Raw genomic sequence first — 21,493 nt, forward strand, 5'->3', positions numbered from 1 at the left:
CTTTCCTAGAAGCTGCAAGTGTTTATTTCGAGCGCTTTGAGACCTATGCTGGAAAAGGAAGTATCTTCACATAACGACTACACAGAAGCATCCTCAGAAACTTCTTTGTGATGAGTGCATTCAACTCACAGACTTGAGCCTTCCTTTTGAAAGAGCAGTTTTGAAACACTCTTTTTGTAGAGTCTGCAAGTGGATATTTGGAGGGCTTTTAGGCCTATGCTGGGAAAAGAAATATCTTCGCCTAAAAACTACACAGAAACATTCTCACAAACTTCTGTCTTACTAGTGCATTCAACTCACAGACTTGAACATTCCCTCTGATAGAGCAGTTCGGAAACACTCCTTTTGTAGAATCTGCAAGTGTTTATTTGGAGCGCTTTGACGCCTGTGCTCGAAAAGGAAATATCTTCACATAAAAACTAGACAGAAGCATTCTCAGAAACTTCTTTGTGGCGAGTGCATTCTACTCACAGACTTAAACATTCCTCTTGATACAGCAGTGTGGAACACTCCTTTTGTAGAATCGGCAAGTGTTTATTTGGATCGCTTTGACGCCTATGCTGGAAAAGGAAATATCTCTAAATAAAAACTACACAGAAGCATTCTCAGAAACTTCTGTGTGATGAGTGCGTTCAACTCACAGACTTGAACGTTTATTTTGATAGGACTGTTTTGAAACACTCCTTTCCTAGAATCTGCAAGTGTTTATTTCGAGCGCTTTGAGGCCTATGCTCGAAAAGGAAGTATCTTCACATAAAAACTACACAGAAGCATTCTCAGAAACTTCTTTGTGATGAGTGCATTCAACTCACAGACTTGAGCCTTCCTTTTGAGAGAGCAGTTTTGAAACACTGTTTTTGTAGAGTCTGCAATTGGATATTTGGAGGGCTTTGAGGCCTATGCTGGGAAAAGAAATATCTTCGCCTAAAAACTACACAGAAACATTCTCACAAACTTCTGTCTTACTAGTGCATTCAACTCACAGACTTGAACATTCCCTCTGATAGAGCAGTTCGGAAACACTCCTTTTGTAGAATCTGCAAGTGTTTATTTGGAGCGCTTTGACGCCTATGCTGGAAAAGGAAATATCTTTACCTAAAAACTAGACAGAAGCACTCTCAGAAACTTCTTTGTGTTGAGTGCATTCTACTCACAGACTTGAACATTCCCTCTGATAGAGCAGTTTGGAAACACTCCTTTTGTAGAATCTGCAAGTGTTTATTTGGATCGCTTTGACGTCTATGCTGGAAAAGGAAATATCTTCACCTAAAAACTACACAGAAGCATTCTCAGAAGCTTCTCTGTGATGAGTGCATTCATCTCACAGACTTGAAGGTTTCTTTTGATAGGACAGTTTAGAAACACTCCTTTTGTAGAATCTGCAAGTGTTTATTTCGAGCGCTTTGAGGCCTATACTGGAAAAGGAAGTATCTTCACATAACAACTACACAGAAGCATTCTCAGAAACTTCTTTGAGATGAGTACATTCAACTCACAGACTTGAGCCTTTCTTTTGAAAGAGCAGTTTTGAAACACTCTTTTTGTAGAATCTGCAAGTGGATATTTGGAGCGCTTTGAGGCCTATTCTGGGGAAAGAAATATCTTCACCTAAAAACTAGACAGAAGAATTCTCACAAACTTCTGTGTCATTAGTGCATTCAACTCTCAGACTTGAACATTCCTGTTGATAGAGCAGTGTGGAAACACTCCTTTTGTAGAATCTGCAAGTGTTTATTTGGAGCGCTTTGACGCCTATGCTCGAAAAGGAAATATCTTCACATAAAAACTAGACAGAAGCATTCTCAGAAACTTCTTTGTGGCGAGTGCATTCTACTCACAGACTTGAACATTCCTCTTGATAGAGCAGTTTGGAAACACTCCTTTTGTAGGATCGGCAAGTGTTTATTTGGATCGCTTTGACGCCTATGCTGGAAAAGGAAATATCTCTACCTAAAAACTACACAGAAGCATTCTCAGAAACTACTGTGTGATGAGTGCATTCAACTCACAGACTTAAACGTTTATTTTGATAGGACTGTTTTGAAACACTCCTTTCCTAGAATCTGCAAGTGTTTATTTCGAGCGCTTTGAGGCCTATGCTGGAAAAGGAAGTATCTTCACATAAAAACTACACAGAAGCATTCTCAGAAACTTCTTTGTGATGAGTGCATTCAACTCACAGACTTGAGCCTTTCTTTTGAAAGAGCAGTTTTGAAACACTCTTTTTGTAGAATCTGCAAGTGGAAATTTGGAGCGCTTTAAGGCCTATTCTGGGAAAAGAAATATCTTCACCTAAACACTAGACAGAAGCATTCTCACAAACGTCTGTGTGATTACTGCATTGAACTCACAGACTTGAACATTCCCTCTGATAGAGCAGTTTGGAAACACTCCTTTTGTAGAATCTGCAAGTGCTTATTTGGATCGCTTTGACGCCTATGCTGGAAAAGGAATTATCTTCACCTAAAAACTACACAGCAGCATTCTCAGAAACTTCTCTGTCATGAGGGCATTCAACTCACAGACTTGAACGTTTCTTTTGATAGGACAGTTTTGAAACACTCCTTTTGTAGAATCTGCAAGTGTTTATTTCGAGCGCTTTGAGGGCTATTCTGGAAAAGGAAGTATCTTCACATAACAACTACACAGAAACATTCTCAGAAACTTCTTTGTGATGAGTGCATTCAACTCACAGACTTGAGCCTTTCTTTTGAAAGAGCAGTTTTGAAACACTCTTTTTGTAGAATCTGCAAGTGGATATTTCGAGCGCTTTAAGGCCTATTCTGGGAAAAGAAATATCTTCACCTAAAAACTAGACAGAAGGATTCTCACAAACTTCTGTGTGATTAGTGCATTCAACTCACAGACTTGAACATTGCTTTTGATAGAGCAGTTTGGAAACACTCCTTTAGTAGAATCTGCAAGTGTTTATTTGGAGCGCTTTGACGCCTATGCTGGAAAAGGAAATATCTTCATATGAAAACTATACAGAAGCATTCTCAGAAACTTCTTTGTGATGAGTGCATTCAACTCACAGACTTGAGCCTTCCTTTTGAGAGAGCAGTTTTGAAACACTCTTTTTGTAGAGTCTGCAAGTGGATATTTGGAGGGCTTTGAGGCCTATGCTGGGAAAAGAAATATCTTCGCCTAAAAACTACACAGAAACATTCTCACAAACTTCTGTCTTAGTAGTGCATTCAACTCACAGACTTGAACATTCCCTCTGATAGAGCAGTTCGGAAACACTCCTTTTGTAGAATCTGCAAGTGTTTATTTGGAGCGCTTTGACGCCTATGCTGGAAAAGGAAATATCTTCACATAAAAACTAGACAGAAGCATTCTCAGAAACTACTTTGTGATGAGTGCATTCTACTCATAGAGTTGAAGCCTGTTTTTGGTGGAAGAGTTTTCAAGCTCTCTTTTTGTAGAATCTGCAAGTGCATATTTGGAGCGCTCTGAGGCCTGTGCTGGGAAATGAAATATGTTCACCTAAAAACTACAAATAAGCATTCTCAGAAACTTCTGTGTGATGAGTGCATTCAACTCACAGACTTGAACGTTTATTTTGATAGGACAGTTTTGAAACACTCCTTTCGTAGAATCTGCAAGTGTTTATTTCGAGCGCTTTGAGGCCTGTGCTCGAAAAGGAAGTATCTTCACATAACAACTACACAGAAGCATTCTCAGAAACTTCTTTGTGATGAGTGCATTCAACTCACAGACTTGAGCCTTCCTTTTGAAAGAGCAGTTTTGAAACACTCTTTTTGTAGAGTCTGCAAGTGGATATTTGGAGGGCTTTGAGCCCTATGCTGGGAAAAGAAATATGTTCGCCTAAAAACTACACAGAAACATTCTCACAAACTTCTGTCTTAGTAGTGCATTCAACTCACAGACTTGAACATTCCCTCTGATAGAGCAGTTTGGAAACACTTCTTTTGTAGAATCTGCAAGTGTTTATTTGGATCGCTTTGACGCCTATGCTGGAAAAGGAAATATCTTCACATAAAAACTAGACAGAAGTACTCTCACAAACTTCTTTGTGGTGAGTGCATTCTACTCACAGACTTGAACATTCCCTCTGATAGAGCAGTTTGGAAACACTCCTTTTGTAGAATCTGACAGTGTTTATTTGGATCGCTTTGACGCCTATGCTGGAAAAGGAAATATCTTCACATAAAAACTAGACAGAAGCATTCTCAGAAACTTCTTTGTGATGAGCGCATTCTACTCATAGAGTTGAAGCCTCTTTTTGGTGGAAGATTTTTCAAGCTCTCTTTTTGTAGAATCTGCAAGTGCATATTTGGAGCGCTCTCAGGCCTGTGCTGGGAAATGAAATATGTTCACCTAAAAACTACACAGAAGCATTCTCAGAAACTTCTGTGTGATGAGTGCATTCAACTCACAGACTTGAACGTTTATTTTGATAGGACAGTTTTGAAATACTCCTTTCCTAGAAGTTGCAAGTGTTTATTTCGAGCGCTTTGAGGCCTATGCTGGAAAAGGAAGTATCTTCACATAACGACTACACAGAAGCATTCTCAGAAACTTCTTTGTGATGAGTGCATTCAACTCACAGACTTGAGCCTTCCTTTTGAAAGAGCAGTTTTGAAACACTCTTTTTGTAGAGTCTGCAAGTGGATATTTGGAGGGCTTTTAGGCCTATGCTGGGAAAAGAAATATCTTCGCCTAAAAACTACACAGAAACATTCTCACAAACTTCTGTCTTACTAGTGCATTCAACTCACAGACTTGAACATTCCCTCTGATAGAGCAGTTCGGAAACACTCCTTTTGTATAATCTGCAAGTGTTTATTTGGAGCGCTTTGACGCCTATGCTGGAAAAGGAAATATCTTCATATAAAAACTAGACAGAAGCACTCTCAGAAACTTCTTTGTGTTGAGTGCATTCTACTCACAGACTTGAACATTCCCTCTGATAGAGCAGTTTGGAAACACTCCTTTTGTAGAATCTGCAAGTGTTTATTTGGATCGCTTTTACGCCTATGCTGGAAAAGGAAGTATCTTCACATAACAACTACACAGAAGGATTCTCAGAAACTTCTTTGTGATGAGTGCATTAAACTCACAGACTTGAGCCTTTCTTTTGAAAGAGCAGTTTTGAAACACTCTTTTTGTAGAATCTGCAAGTGGAAATTTGGAGCGCTTTAAGGCCTATTCTGGGAAAAGAAATATCTTCACCTAAACACTAGACAAAAGCATTCTCACAAACGTCTGGGTGATTACTGCATTGAACCCACAGACTTGAACATTCCCTCTGATAGGGCAGTTTGGAAACACTCCTTTTGTAGAATCTGCAAGTGCTTATTTGGATCGCTTTGACGCCTATGCTGGGAAAGGAATTATCATCTCATAAGAACTACACAGAAGCATTCTCATAAACTTCTCTGTGTTGAGGGCATTCAACTCACAGACTTGAACGTTTATTTTGATAGGACTGTTTTGAAACACTCCTTTCCTAGAATCTGCAACTGTTTATTTCGAGTGCTTTGAGGCCTATGCTGGAAAAGGAAGTATCTTCACATAACAACTACACAGAAGCATACTCAGAAACTTCTTTGTGATGAGTGCATTCAACTCACAGACTTGAGCCTTTCTTTTGAAAGAGCAGTTTTCAAACACTCTTTTTGTAGAATCTGCAAGTGGATATTTGGAGCGCTTTAAGGCCTATTCTGGGAAAAGAAATATCTTCACCTAAAAACTAGACGGAAGAATTCTCACAAACTTCTGTGTGATTAGTGCATTCAACTCACAGACTTGAACATTGCTTTTGATAGAGCAGTTTGGAAACACTCCTTTAGTAGAATCTGCAAGTGTTTATTTGGAGCGCTTTGACGCCTATGCTGGAAAAGGAAATATCTTCACATAAAAACTAGACAGAAGCATTCTCAGAAACTTCTTTGTGATGAGCGCATTCTACTCATAGAGTTGAAGCCTCTTTTTGGTGGAAGAGTTTTCAAGCTCTCTTTTTGAAGAATCTGCAAGTGCATATTTGGAGCGCTCTGAGGCCTGTGCTGGGAAATGAAATATGTTCACCTAAAAACTACACAGAAGCATTCTCAGAAACTTCTGTGTGATGAGTGCATTCAACTCACAGACTTGAACGTTTATTTTGATAGGACAGTTTTGAAACACTCCTTTCGTAGAATCTGCAAGTGTTTATTTCGAGCGCTTTGAGGCCTAAGCTGGAAAAGGAAGTATCTTCACATAACAACTACACAGAAGCATTCTCAGAAACTTCTTTGTGATGAGTGCATTCAACTCACAGACTTGAGCCTTCCTTTTGAAAGAGCAGTTTTGAAACACACTTTTTGTAGAGTCTGCAAGTGGATATTTGGAGGGCTTTGACGACTATGCTGGGAAAAGAAATACCTTCACCTAAAAACTACACAGAAGCATTCTCACAAACTTCTGTCTGACTAGTGCATTCAACTCACAGACTTGAACATTCCCTCTGATAGAGCAGTTTGGAAACACTCCTTATGTAGAATCTGCAAGTGTTTATTTGGAGCGCTTTGACGCCTATGCTCGAAAAGGAAATATCTTCACATAAAAACTAGACAGAAGCATTCTCAGAAACTTCTTTGTGGCGAGTGCATTCTACTCACAGACTTGAACATTCCTCTTGATAGAGCAGTTTGGAAACACTCCTTTTGTAGAATCTGCAAGTGTTTATTTGGATCGCTTTGACGCCTATGCTGTAAAAGGAATTATCTTCACCTAAAAACTACACAGAAGCATTCTCAGAAACTTCTCTGTGATGAGGGCACTCAACTCACAGACTTGAACGTTTCTTTTGATAGTACAGTTTTCAAACACTCCTTTTGTAGAATCTGCATGTGTTTATTTCGAGCGCTTTGAGGCCTATGCTGGAAAAGGAAATATCTTCACATAACAACTACACAGAAGCATTCTCAGAAACTTCTTTGTGATGAGTGTATTCAACTCACAGACTTGAGCCTTTCTTTTGAAAGAGCAGTTTTGAAACACTCTTTTTGTAGAATCTGCAAGTGGAAATTTGGAGCGCTTTAAGGCCTATTCTGGGAAAAGAAATATCTTCACCTAAACACTAGACAGAAGCATTCTCACAAACGTCTGTGTGATTACTGCATTGAATTCACAGACTTGAACATTCCCTCTGATAGAGCAGTTTGGAAACACTCCTTTTGTAGAATCTGCAAGTGCTTATTTGGATCGCTTTGACACCTATGCTGGAAAAGGAATTATCTTCACCTAAAAACTACACAGAAGCATTTTCAGAATCTTCTCTGTGATGAGGGCACTCAACTCACAGACTTGAACGTTTCTTTTGATAGTACAGTTTTGAAACACTCCTTTTGTAGAATCTGCATGTGTTTATTTCGAGCGCTTTGAGGCCTATGCTGGAAAAGGAAATATCTTCACATAACAACTACACAGAAGCATTCGCAGAAACTTCTTTGTGATGAGTGCATTCAACTCACAGACTTGAGCCTTTCTTTTGAAAGAGCAGTTTTGAAACACTCTTTTTGTAGAATCTGCAAGTGGATATTTGGAGCGCTTTAAGGCGTATTCTGGGAAAAGAAATATCTTCACCTAAAAACTAGACGGAAGAATTCTCACAAACTTCTGTGTGATTAGTGCATTCAACTCACAGACTTGAACATTGCTTTTGATAGAGCAGTTTGGAAACTCTCCTTTAGTAGAATCTGTAAGTGTTTATTTTGAGCGCTTTGACGCCTATGCTGGAAAAGGAAATATCTTCACATAAAAACTAGACAGAAGCATTCTCAGAAACTTCTTTGTGATGAGTGCATTCTACTCATAGAGTTGAAACATCTTTTTGGTGGAAGAGTTTTCTAGCTCTCTTTTTGTAGTATCTGCAAGTGCATATTTGGAGCGCTCTGAGGCCAGTGCTGGGAAACGAAATATGTTCACCTAAAAACTACACAGAAGCATTCTCAGAAACTTCTGTGTGATGAGTGCATTCAACTCACAGACTTGAACGTTTATTTTGATAGGACAGTTTTGAAACACTCCTGTCGTAGAATCTGCAAGTGTTTATTTCGAGCGCTTTGAGGCCTATGCTGGTAAAGGAAATATCTTCACATAACAACTACACAGAAGCATTCTCAGAAACTTCTTTGTGATGAGTGCATTCAACTCACAGACTTGAGCCTTCCTTTTGAAAGAGCAGTTTTGAAACACTCTTTTTGTAGAGTCTGCAAGTGGATATTTGGAGGGCTTTGAGGCCTATGCTGGGAAAAGGAATATCTTCACCTAAAAACTAAACAGAAGCATTCTCACAAACTTCTGTCTGACTAGTGCATTCAACTCACAGACTTGAACATTCCCTCTGATAGAGCAGTTTGGAAACACTCCTTTTGTAGAATCTGCAAGTGTTTATTTGGAGCGCTTTGACGCCTATGCTGGAAAAGGGAATATCTTCACATAAAAACTAGACAGAAGCATTCTCAGAAACTTCTTTGTGGTGAGTGCATTCTACTCACGGACTTGAACATTCCTCTTGATAGAGCAGTTTGGAAACACTCCTTTTGTAGAATCTGCAAGTGTTTATTTGGATCGCTTTGAGGCGTATGATGGAAAAGGAAATATCTCCACCTGAAAACTACACAGAAGCTTTCTCAGAAACTTCTGTGTGATGAGTGCATTCAACTCACAGACTTGAACGTTTATTTTGATAGGACTGTTTTGAAACACTCCTTTCCTAGAATCTGCAAGTGTTTATTTCGAGCGCTTTGAGGACTATGCTGGAAAAGGAAGTAGCTTCACATAACAACTACACAGAAGCATTCTCAGAAACTTCTTTGTGATGAGTGCATTCAATTCACAGACTTGAGCCTTTCTTTTGAAAGAGCAGTTTTGAAGCACTCTTTTTGTAGAATCTGCAAGTGGAAATTTGGAGCGCTTTAAGGCCTATTCTGGGAAAAGAAATATCTTCACCTAAACACTAGACAGAAGCATTCTCACAAACGTCTGTGTGATTACTGCATTGAACTCACAGACTTGAACATTCCCTCTGATAGAGCAGTTTGGAAACACTGCTTTTGTAGAATCTGCAAGTGCTTATTTGGATCGCTTTGACGCCTATGCTGGAAAAGGTAATATCTTCACATAAAAACTTGACAGAAGCATTCTCACAAACGTCTGTGTGATTACTGCTTTGAACTCACAGACTTGAACATTCCCTCTGATAGAGCAGTTCGGAAACACTCCTTTTGTAGAATCTGCAAGTGTTTATTTGGAGCGCTTTGACGCCTATGCTGGAAAAGGAAATATCTTCACATGAAAACTAGACAGAAGCATTCTCAGAAACTTCTTTGTGATGAGTGCATTCAACTCACAGACTTGAGCCTTCCTTTTGAAAGAGCAGTTTTGAAACACTCTTTTTGTAGAGTCTGCAAGTGGATATTTGGAGGGCTTTGAGGCCTATGCTGGGAAAAGAAATATCTTCGCCTAAAAACTACACAGAAACATTCTCACAAACTTCTGTGTTAGTAGTGCATTCAACTCAAAGACTTGAACATTCCCTCTGATAGAGCAGTTCGGAAACACTCCTTTTGTAGAATCTGGCAGTGTTTATTTGGATCGCTTTGACGCCTATGCTTGAAAAGGAAATATCTTCACATAAAAACTAGACAGAAGCATTCTCAGAAACTTCTTTGTGATGAGCGCATTCTACTCATAGAGTTGAAGCCTCTTTTTCGTGGAAGAGTTTTCAAGCTCTCTTTTTGTAGAATCTGCAAGTGCATATTTGGAATGCTCTCAGGCCTGTGCTGGGAAATGAAATATGTTCACCAAAATACTACACAGAAGCATTCTCAGAAGCTTCTCTGTGATGAGTGCATTCCACTCACAGACTTGAACCTTTCTTTTGATAGGACAGTTTTGAAACACTCCTTTTGTAGAATCTGCAAGTGTTTATTTCGAGCGCTTTGAGGCCTATACTGGAAAAGGAAGTATCTTCACATAACAACTACACAGAAGCATTCTCAGAAACTTCTTTGTGATGAGTGCATTCAACTCACAGACTTGAGCCTTTCTTTTGAAAGAGCAGTTTTGAAACACTCTTTTTGTAGAATCTGCAAGTGGATATTTGGAGCGCTTTAAGGCCTATTATGGGAAAAGAAATATCTTCACCTAAAAACTAGACAGAAGAATTCTCACAAACTTCTGTGTCATTAGTGCATTCAACTCACAGACTTGAACATTCCTGTTGATAGAGCAGTTTGGAAACACTCCTTTTGTAGAATCTGCAAGTGTTTATTTGGAGCGCTTTGACGCCTATGCTCGAAAAGGAAATATCTCCACCTAAAAACTACACAGAAGCTTTCTCAGAAACTTCTGTGTGATGAGTGCATTCAACTCACAGACTTGAGCGTTTATTTTGATAGGACTGTTTTGAAACACTCCTTTCCTAGAATCTGCAAGTGTTTATTTCGAGCGACTTGAGGCCTATAATCGAAAAGGAAGTATCTTCACATAACAACTACACAGAAGCATTCTCAGAAACTTCTTTGTGATGAATGCATTCAACTCACAGACTTGAGCCTTCCTTTTGAAAGAGCAGTTTTGAAACACTCTTTTTGTAGAGTCTGCAAGTGGATATTTGGAGGGCTTTGAGGCCTATGCTGGGAAAAGAAATATCTTCACCTAAAAACTACACAGAAGCATTCTCACAAACTTCTGTCTTACTAGTGCATTCAACTCACAGACTTGAACATTCCCTCTGATAGAGCAGTTTGGAAACACTCCTTTTGTAGAATCTGCAAGTGTTTATTTGGAGCGCTTTGACGCCTATGCTCGAAAAGGAAATATCTTCACATAAAAACTAGACAGAAGCACTCTCAGAAACTTCTTTGTGGTGAGTGCATTCTACTCACAGACTTGAACATTCCCTCTGATAGAGCAGTTTGGAAACACTCCTTTTGTAGAATCTGCCAGTGTTTATTTGGATCGCTTTGACGCCTATGCTGGAAAAGGAAATATCTTCACATAAAAACTAGACAGAAGCATTCTCAGAAACTTCTTTGTGATGAGCGCATTCTACTCATAGAGTTGAAGCCTCTTTTTGGTGGAAGAGTTTTCAAGCTCTCTTTTTGTAGAATCTGCAAGTGCATATTTGGAGCGCTCTCAGGCCTGTGCTGGGAAATGAAATATGTTCACCTAAAAACTACACAGAAGCATTCTCAGAAACTTCTGTGTGATGAGTGCATTCAACTCACAGACTTGAACGTTTATTTTGATAGGACTGTTTTGAAACACTCCTTTCCTAGAATCTGCAAGTGTTTATTTCGAGCGCTTTGAGGCCTATGCTGGAAAAGGAAGTATCTTCACATAAGAACTACACAGAAGCATTCTCAGAAACTTCTTTGTGATGAGTGCATTCAACTCACAGACTTGAGCCTTTCTTTTGAAAGAGCAGTTTTGAAACACTCTTTTTGTAGAATCTGCAAGTGGAAATTTGGAGCGCTTTAAGGCCTATTCTGGGAAAAGAAATATCTTCACCTAAACACTAGACAGAAGCATTCTCACAAACGTCTGTGTGATTACTGCATTGAACTCACAGACTTGAACATTCCCTCTCATAGAGCAGTTTGGAAACACTCCTTTTGTAGAATCTGCAAGTGCTTATTTGGATCGCTTTGACGCCTATGCTGGAAAAGGAATTATCTTCACCTAAAAACTACACAGCAGCATTCTCAGAAACTTCTCTGTCATGAGGGCATTCAACTCACAGACTTGAACGTTTCTTTTGATAGGACAGTTTTGAAACACTCCTTTTGTAGAATCTGCAAGTGTTTATTTCGAGCGCTTTGAGGCCTATTCTGGAAAAGGAAGTATCTTCACATAACAACTACACAGAAACATTCTCAGAAACTTCTTTGTGATGAGTGCATTCAACTCACAGACTTGAGTCTTTCTTTTGAAAGAGCAGTTTTGAAACACTCTTTTTGTAGAATCTGCAAGTGGATATTTGGAGCGCTTTAAGGCCTATTCTGGGAAAAGAAATAACTTCACCTAAAAACTAGACGGAAGAATTCTCACAAACTTCTGTGTGATTAGTGCATTCAACTCACCGAGTTGAACATTGCATTTGATAGAGCAGTTTGGAAACTCTCCTTTAGTAGAATCTGCAAGTGTTTATTTGGAGCGCTTTGACGCCTATGCTGGAAAAGGAAATATCTTCACATAAAAACTAGACAGAAGCATTCTCAGAAACTTCTTTGTGATGAGTGCATTCTACTCATAGAGTTGAAACATCTTTTTGGTGGAAGAGTTTTCTAGCTCTCTTTTTGTAGAATCTGCAAGTGCATATTTGGAGCGCTCTGAGGCCTGTGCAGGGAAACGAAATATGTTCACCTAAAAACTACACAGAAGCATTCTCAGAAACTTCTGTGTGATGAGTGCATTCAACTCACAGACTTGAACGGTTATTTTGATAGGACAGTTTTGAAACACTCCTTTCGTAGAATCTGCAAGTGTTTGTTTCGAGCGCTTTGAGGCCTATGCTCGAAAAGGAAGTATCTTCCCATAACAACTACACAGAAGAATTCTCAGAAACTTCTTTGTGATGAGTGCATTCAACTCACAGACTTGAGCCTTCCTTTTGAAAGAGCAGTTTTGAAACACTCTTTTTGTAGAGTCTGCAAGTGGATAGTTGGAGGGATTTGAGGCCTATGCTGGGAAAAGGAATATCTTCACCTAAAAACTGCACAGAAGCATTCTCACAAACGTCTGTGTGATTACTGCATTGAACTCACAGACTTTAACACTCCCTCTGATAGAGCAGTTTGGAAACACTCCTTTTGTAGAATCTGCAAGTGTTTATTTGGATCGCTTTGACGCCTATGCTGGAAAAGGAAATATCTTCACCTAAAAACTACACAGAAGCATTCTCAGAAGCTTCTCTGTGATGAGTGCATTCAACTCACAGACTTTAACGTTTCTTTTGACAGGACAGTTTTGAAACTCTCCTTTTGTAGAATCTGCAAGTGTTTATTTCGAGCGCTTTGAGGCCTATGCTGGAAAAGGAAGTATCTTCACTTAACAACTACACAGAAGCATTCTCAGAAACTTCTTTGTGATGAGTGCATTCAACTCACAGACTTGAGCCTTTCTTTTGAAAGAGCAGTTTTGAAACACTCTTTTTGTAGAATCTGCAAGTGGATATTTGGAGCGCTTTAAGGCCTATTCTGGGAAAAGAAATATCTTCATCTAAAAACTAGACAGAAGAATTTTCACAAACTTCTGTGTCATTAGTGCATTCAACTCACAGACTTGAACATTGCTTTTGATAGAGCAGTTTGGAAACACTCCTTTAGTAGAATCTGCAAGTGTTTATTTGGAGCGCTTTGAAGCCAATGCTGGAAAAGGAAATATCTTCACATAAAAACTAGACAGAAGCATTCTCAGAAACTTCTTTGTGATGAGAGCATTCTACTCATAGAGTTGAAGCCTCTTTTTGGTGGAAGAGTTTTCAACGTCTCTTTTTGTAGAATCTGCAAGTGCATATTCGGAGCGCTCTGAGGCCTGTGCTGGGAAATGAAATATGTTCACCTAAAAACTACACAGAAGCATTCTCAGAAACTTCTGTGTGATGAGTGCATTCAACTCACAGACTTGAACGTTTATTTTGATAGGACAGTTTTGAAACACTCCTTTCGTAGAATCTGCAAGTGTTTATTTCGAGCGCTTTGAGGCCTATGCTGGTAATGGAAATATCTACACATAACAACTACACAGAAGCATTCTCAGAAACTTCTTTGTGATGAGTGCATTCAACTCACAGACTTGAGCCTTCCTTTTGAAAGAGCAGTTTTGAAACACTCTTTTTGTAGGGTCTGCAAGTGGATATTTGGAGGGCTTTGAGGCCTATGCTGGGAAAAGGAATATCTTCACCTAAAAACTAAACAGAAGCATTCTCACAAACTTCTGTCTGACTAGTGCATTCAACTCACAGACTTGAACATTCCCTCTGATAGAGCAGTTTGGAAACACTCCTTTTGTAGAATCTGCAAGTGTTTATTTGGAGCGCTTTGACGCCTATGCTGGAAAAGGGAATATCTTCACATAAAAACTAGACAGAAGCATTCTCAGAAACTTCTTTGTGGTGAGTGCATTCTACTCACGGACTTGAACATTCCTCTTGATAGAGCAGTTTGGAAACACTCCTTTTGTAGAATCTGCAAGTGTTTATTTGGATCGCTTTGACGCCTATGCTGGAAAAGGAAATATCTCCACCTGAAAACTACACAGAAGCTTTCTCAGAAACTTCTGTGTGATGAGTGCATTCAACTCACAGACTTGAACGTTTATTTTGATAGGACTGTTTTGAAACACTCCTTTCCTAGAATCTGCAAGTGTTTATTTCGAGCGCTTTGAGGCCTATGCTGGAAAAGGAAGTAGCTTCACATAACAACTACACAGAAGCATTCTCAGAAACTTCTTTGTGATGAGTGCATTCAACTCACAGACTTGAGCCTTTCTTTTGAAAGAGGAGTTTTGAAGCACTCTTTTTGTAGAATCTGCAAGTGGAAATTTGGAGCGCTTTAAGGCCTATTCTGGGAAAAGAAATATCTTCACCTAAACACTAGACAGAAGCATTCTCACAAACGTCTGTGTGATTACTGCATTGAACTCACAGACTTGAAAATTCCCTCTGATAGGGCAGTTTGGAAACACTGCTTTTGTAGAATCTGCAAGTGCTTATTTGGATCGCTTTGACGCCTATGCTGGAAAAGGTAATATCTTCACATAAAAACTTGACAGAAGCATTCTCACAAACTTCTGTGTGATTACTGCATTGAACTCACAGACTTGAACATTCCCTCTGATAGAGCAGTTTGGAAACACTCCTTTTGTAGAATCTGCAAGTGTTTATTTCGAGCGCTTTGAGGCCTATGCTGGAAAAGGAAGTATCTTCACATAAGAACTACACAGAAGCATTCTCAGAAACTTCTTTGTGATGAGTGCATTCAACTCACAGACTTGAGCCTTTCTTTTGAAAGAGCAGTTTTGAAACACTCTTTTTGTAGAATCTGCAAGTGGAAATTTGGAGCGCTTTAAGGCCTATTCCGGGAAAAGAAATATCTTCACCTAAACACTAGACAGAAGCATTCTCACAAACGTCTGTGTGATTACTGCATTGAACTCACAGACTTGAACATTCCCTCTGATAGAGCAGTTTGGAAACACTCCTTTTGTAGAATCTGCAAGTGCTTATTTGGATCGCTTTGACACCAATGCTGGAAAAGGAATTATCTTCACCTAAAAACTACACAGAAGCCTTCTCAGAAACTTCACTGTGATGAGGGCATTCAACTCACAGACTTGAACGTTTCTTTTGATAGGACAGTTTTGAAACACTCCTTTCGTAGAATCAGCAAGTGTTTATTTCGAGCGCTTTGAGGCCTATGCTGGAAAAGGAAGTATCTTCACATAAGAACTACATAGAAGCATTCTCAGAAACTTCTTTGTGATGAGTGCATTCAACTCACAGACTTGAGCCTTTCTCTTGAAAGAGCAGTTTTGAAACACTTTTTTTGTAGAATCTGCAAGTGGAAATTTGGAGCGCTTTAAGGCCTATTCTGGGAAAAGAAATATCTTCACCTAAACACTAGACAGAAGCATTCTCACAAACGTCTGTGTGATTACTGCATTGAACTCACAGACTTGAACATTCCCTCTGATAGAGAAGTCTGGAAACACTCCTTTTGTAGAATCTGCAAGTGCTTATTTGGATCGCTTTTACACCTATGCTGGAAAAGGAATTATCTTCACGTAAAAACTACACAGAAGCATTCTCAGAAACTTCTCTGTGATGAGGGCATTCAACTCACAGACTTGAACGTTTGTTTTGATAGGACATTTTTGAAACACTCCTTTTTTAGAATCTGCATGTGTTTATTTCGAGCGCTTTGAGGCCTATGCTGGAAAAGGAAATATCTTCACATAACAACTACACAGAAGCATTCTCAGAAACTTCTTTGTGATGAGTGCATTCAACTCACAGACTTGAGTCTTTCTTTTGAAAGAGCAGTTTTGAAACACTCTTTTTGTAGAATCTGCAAGTGGATATTTGGAGCGCTTTAAGGCCTATTCTGGGAAAAGAAATAACTTCACCTAAAAACTAGACGGAAGAATTCTCACAAACTTCTGTGTGATTAGTGCATTCAACTCACCGAGTTGAACATTGCATTTGATAGAGCAGTTTGGAAACTCTCCTTTAGTAGAATCTGCAAGTGTTTATTTGGAGCGCTTTGACGCCTATGCTGGAAAAGGAAATATCTTCACATAAAAACTAGACAGAAGCATTCTCAGAAACTTCTTTGTGATGAGTGCATTCTACTCATAGAGTTGAAACATCTTTTTGGTGGAAGAGTTTTCTAGCTCTCTTTTTGTAGAATCTGCAAGTGCATATTTGGAGCGCTCTGAGGCCTGTGCAGGGAAACGAAATATGTTCACCTAAAAACTACACAGAAGCATTCTCAGAAACTTCTGTGTGATGAGTGCATTCAACTCACAGACTTGAACGTTTATTTTGATAGGACAGTTTTGAAACACTCCTTTCGTAGAATCTGCAAGTGTTTATTTCGAGCGCTTTGAGGCCTATGCTCGAAAAGGAAGTATCTTCCCATAACAACTACACAGAAGCATTCTCAGAAACTTCTTTGTAATGAGTGCATTCAACTCACAGACTTGAACATTCCCTCTGATAGAGCAGTTTGGAAACACTCCTTTTGTAGAATCTGCAAGTGTTTATTTGGAGCGCTTTGTCCCCTATGCTGGAAAAGGGAATATCTTCACATAAAAACTAGACAGAAGCATTCTCAGAAACTTCTTTGTGGTGAGTGCATTCTACTCACGGACATGAACATTCCTCTTGATAGAGCAGTTTGGAAACACTCCTTTTGTAGAATCTGCAAGTGTTTATTTGGATCGCTTTGACGCCTATGCTGGAAAAGGAAATATCTCCACCTGAAAACTACACAGAAGCTTTCTTAGAAACTTCTGTGTGATGAGTGCATTCAACTCACAGACTTGAACGTTTATTTTGATAGGACTGTTTTGAAACACTCCTTTCCTAGAATCTGCAAGTGTTTATTTCGAGCGCTTTGAGGCCTATGCTGGAAAAGGAAGTAGCTTCACATAACAACTACACAGAAGCATTCTCAGAAACTTCTTTGTGATGAGTGCATTCAACTCACAGACTTGAGCCTTTCTTTTGAAAGAGCAGTTTTGAAGCACTCTTTTTGTAGAATCTGCAAGTGGAAATTTGGAGCGCTTTAAGGCCTATTCTGGGAAAAGAAATATCTTCACCTAAACACTAGACAGAAGCATTCTCACAAACGTCTGTGTGATTACTGCATTGAACTCACAGACTTGAACATTCCCTCTGATAGAGCAGTTTGGAAACACTGCTTTTGTAGAATCTGCAAGTGCTTATTTGGATCGCTTTGACGCCTATGCTGGAAAAGGTAATATCTTCACATAAAAACTTGACAGAAGCATTCTCACAAACGTCTGTGTGATTACTGCTTTGAACTCACAGACTTGAACATTCCCTCTGATAGAGCAGTTTGGAAACACTCCTTTTGTAGAATCTGCAAGTGTTTATTTCGAGCGCTTTGAGGCCTATGCTGGAAAACGAAGTATCTTCACATAACAACTACACCGAAGCATTCTCAGAAACTTCTTTGTGCTGAGTGCATTCAACTCACAGACTTGAACGTTTATTTTGATAGGACTGTTTTGAAACACTCCTTTCCTAGATTCTGCAAGTGTTTATTTCGAGCGCTTTGAGGCCTATGCTGGAAAAGGAAGTATCTTCACATAACAACTACACAGAAACATTCTCAGAAACTTCTTTGTGATGAGTGCATTCAACTCATAGACTTGAGCCTCTCTTTTGAAAGAGCAGTTTTGAAACACTCTTTTTGTAGTATCTGCAAGTGGATATTTGGAGCGCATTAAGGCCTATTCTGGGAAAAGAAATATCTTCACCTAAAAACTAGACGGAAGGATTCTCACAAACTTCTCTGTGATTAGTTCATTCAACTCACAGAATTGAACATTGCTTTTGATAGAACAGTTTGGAAACACTCCTTTAGTAGAATCTGCAAGTGTTTATTTGGAGCGCTTTGACGCCTATGCTGGAAAAGGAAATATCTTCACATAAAAACTAGACAGAAGCATTCTCAGAAACTACTTTGTGATGAGTGCATTCTACTCATAGAGTTGAAGCCTGTTTTTGGTGGAAGAGTTTTCAAGCTCTCTTTTTGTAGAATCTGCAAGGGCATATTTGGAGCGCTCTGAGGCCTGTGCTGGGAAATGAAATATGTTCACCTAAAAACTACAAATAAGCATTCTCAGAAACTTCTGTGTGATGAGTGCATTCAACTCACAGACTTGAACGTTTATTTTGATAGGACAGTTTTGAAACACTCCTTTCGTAGAATCTGCAAGTGTTTATTTCGAGCGCTTTGAGGCCTATGCTCGAAAAGGAAGTATCTTCACATAACGACTACACAGAAGCATTCTCAGAAACTTCTTTGTGATGAGTGCATTCAACTCACAGACTTGAGCCTTCCTTTTGAAAGAGCAGTTTTGAAACACTCTTTTTGTAGAGTCTGCAAGTGGATATTTGGAGGGCTTTGAGGCCTATGCTGGGAAAAGAAATATCGTCGCCTAAAAACTACACAGAAACATTCTCACAAACTTCTGTCTTAGTAGTGCATTCAACTCACAGACTTGAACATTCCCTCTGATAGAGCAGTTTGGAAACACTTCTTTTGTAGAATCTGCAAGTGTTTATTTGGAGCGCTTTGACGCCTATGCTGGAAAAGGAAATATCTTCACATAAAAACTAGACAGAAGCACTCTCAGAAACTTCTTTGTGGTGAGTGCATTCTACTCACAGACTTGAACATTCCCTCTGATAGAGCAGTTTGGAAACACTCCTTTTGTAGAATCTGACAGTGTTTATTTGGATCGCTTTGACGCCTATGCTGGAAAAGGAAATATCTTCACATAAAAACTAGACAGAAGCATTCTCAGAAACTTCTTTGTGATGAGCGCATTCTACTCATAGAGTTGAAGCCTCTTTTTGGTGGAAGAGTTTTCAAGCTCTCTTTTTGTAGAATCTGCAAGTGCATATTTGGAGCGCTCTCAGGCCTGTGCTGGGAAATGAAATATGTTCACCTAAAAACTACACAGAAGCATTCTCAGAAACTTCTGTGTGATGAGTGCATTCAACTCACAGACTTGAACGTTTATTTTGATAGGACTGTTTTGAAATACTCCTTTCCTAGAAGTTGCAAGTGTTTATTTCGAGCGCTTTGAGGCCTATGCTGGAAAAGGAAGTATCTTCACATAACGACTACACAGAAGCATTCTCAGAAACTTCTTTGTGATGAGTGCATTCAAGTCACAGACTTGAGCCTTCCTTTTGAAAGAGCAGTTTTGAAACACTCTTTTTGTAGAGTCTGCAAGTGGATATTTGGAGGGATTTTAGGCCTATGCTGGGAAAAGAAATATCTTCGCCTAAAAACTACACAGAAACATTCTCACAAACTTCTGTCTTACTAGTGCATTCAACTCACAGACTTGAACATTCCCTCTGATAGAGCAGTTCGGAAACACTCCTTTTGTAGAATCTGCAAGTGTTTATTTGGAGCGCTTTGACGCCTATGCTGGAAAAGGAAATATCTTCATATAAAAACTAGACAGAAGCACTCTCAGAAACTTCTTTGTGTTGAGTGCATTCTACTCACAGACTTGAACATTCCCTCTTATAGAGCAGTTTGGAAACACTCCTTTTGTAGAATCTGCAAGTGTTTATTTGGATCGCTTTTACGCCTATGCTGGAAAAGGAAGTATCTTCACATAACAACTACACAGAAGGATTCTCAGAAACTTCTTTGTGATGAGTGCATTCAACTCACAGACTTGAGCCTTTCTTTTGAAAGAGCAGTTTTGAAACACTCTTTTTGTAGAATCTGCAAGTGTTTATTTCGAGCGCTTTGAGGCCTATGCTGGAAAAGGAAGTATCTTCACATAAGAACTACACAGAAGCATTCTCAGAAACTTCTTTGTGATGAGTGCATTCAACTCACAGACTTGAGCCTTTCTTTTGAAAGAGCAGTTTTGAAACACTCTTTTTGTAGAATCTGCAAGTGGAAATTTGGAGCGCTTTAAGGCCTATTCTGGGAAAAGAAATATCTTCACCTAAACACTAGACAGAAGCATTCTCACAAACGTCTGTGTGATTACTGCATTGAACTCACAGACTTGAACATTCCCTCTCATAGAGCAGTTTGGAAACACTCCTTTTGTAGAATCTGCAAGTGCTTATTTGGATCGCTTTGACGCCTATGCTGGAAAAGGAATTATCTTCACCTAAAAACTACACAGCAGCATTCTCAGAAACTTCTCTGTCATGAGGGCATTCAACTCACAGACTTGAACGTTTCTTTTGATAGGACAGTTTTGAAACACTCCTTTTGTAGAATCTGCAAGTGTTTATTTCGAGCGCTTTGAGGCCTATTCTGGAAAAGGAAGTATCTTCACATAACAACTACACAGAAACATTCTCAGAAACTTCTTTGTGATGAGTGCATTCAACTCACAGACTTGAGTCTTTCTTTTGAAAGAGCAGTTTTGAAACACTCTTTTTGTAGAATCTGCAAGTGGATATTTGGAGCGCTTTAAGGCCTATTCTGGGAAAAGAAATAACTTCACCTAAAAACTAGACGGAAGAATTCTCACAAACTTCTGTGTGATTAGTGCATTCAACTCACCGAGTTGAACATTGCATTTGATAGAGCAGTTTGGAAACTCTCCTTTAGTAGAATCTGCAAGTGTTTATTTGGAGCGCTTTGACGCCTATGCTGGAAAAGGAAATATCTTCACATAAAAACTAGACAGAAGCATTCTCAGAAACTTCTTTGTGATGAGTGCATTCTACTCATAGAGTTGAAACATCTTTTTGGTGGAAGAGTTTTCTAGCTCTCTTTTTGTAGAATCTGCAAGTGCATATTTGGAGCGCTCTGAGGCCTGTGCAGGGAAACGAAATATGTTCACCTAAAAACTACACAGAAGCATTCTCAGAAACTTCTGTGTGATGAGTGCATTCAACTCACCGACTTGAACGTTTATTTTGATAGGACAGTTTTGAAACACTCCTTTCGTAGAATCTGCAAGTGTTTATTTCGAGCGCTTTGAGGCCTATGCTCGAAAAGGAAGTATCTTCCCATAACAACTACACAGAAGCATTCTCAGAAACTTCTTTGTGATGAGTGCATTCAACTCACAGACTTGAGCCTTCCTTTTGAAAGAGCAGTTTTGAAACACTCTTTTTGTAGAGTCTGCAAGTGGATAGTTGGAGGGATTTGAGGCCTATGCTGGGAAAAGGAATATCTTCACCTAAAAACTACACAGAAGCATTCTCACAAACGTCTGTGTGATTACTGCA

This window comes from Pongo pygmaeus, chromosome 8, assembly GCF_028885625.2.
Source record: "Pongo pygmaeus isolate AG05252 chromosome 8, NHGRI_mPonPyg2-v2.0_pri, whole genome shotgun sequence".
NCBI lineage: Eukaryota > Metazoa > Chordata > Mammalia > Primates > Hominidae > Pongo > Pongo pygmaeus.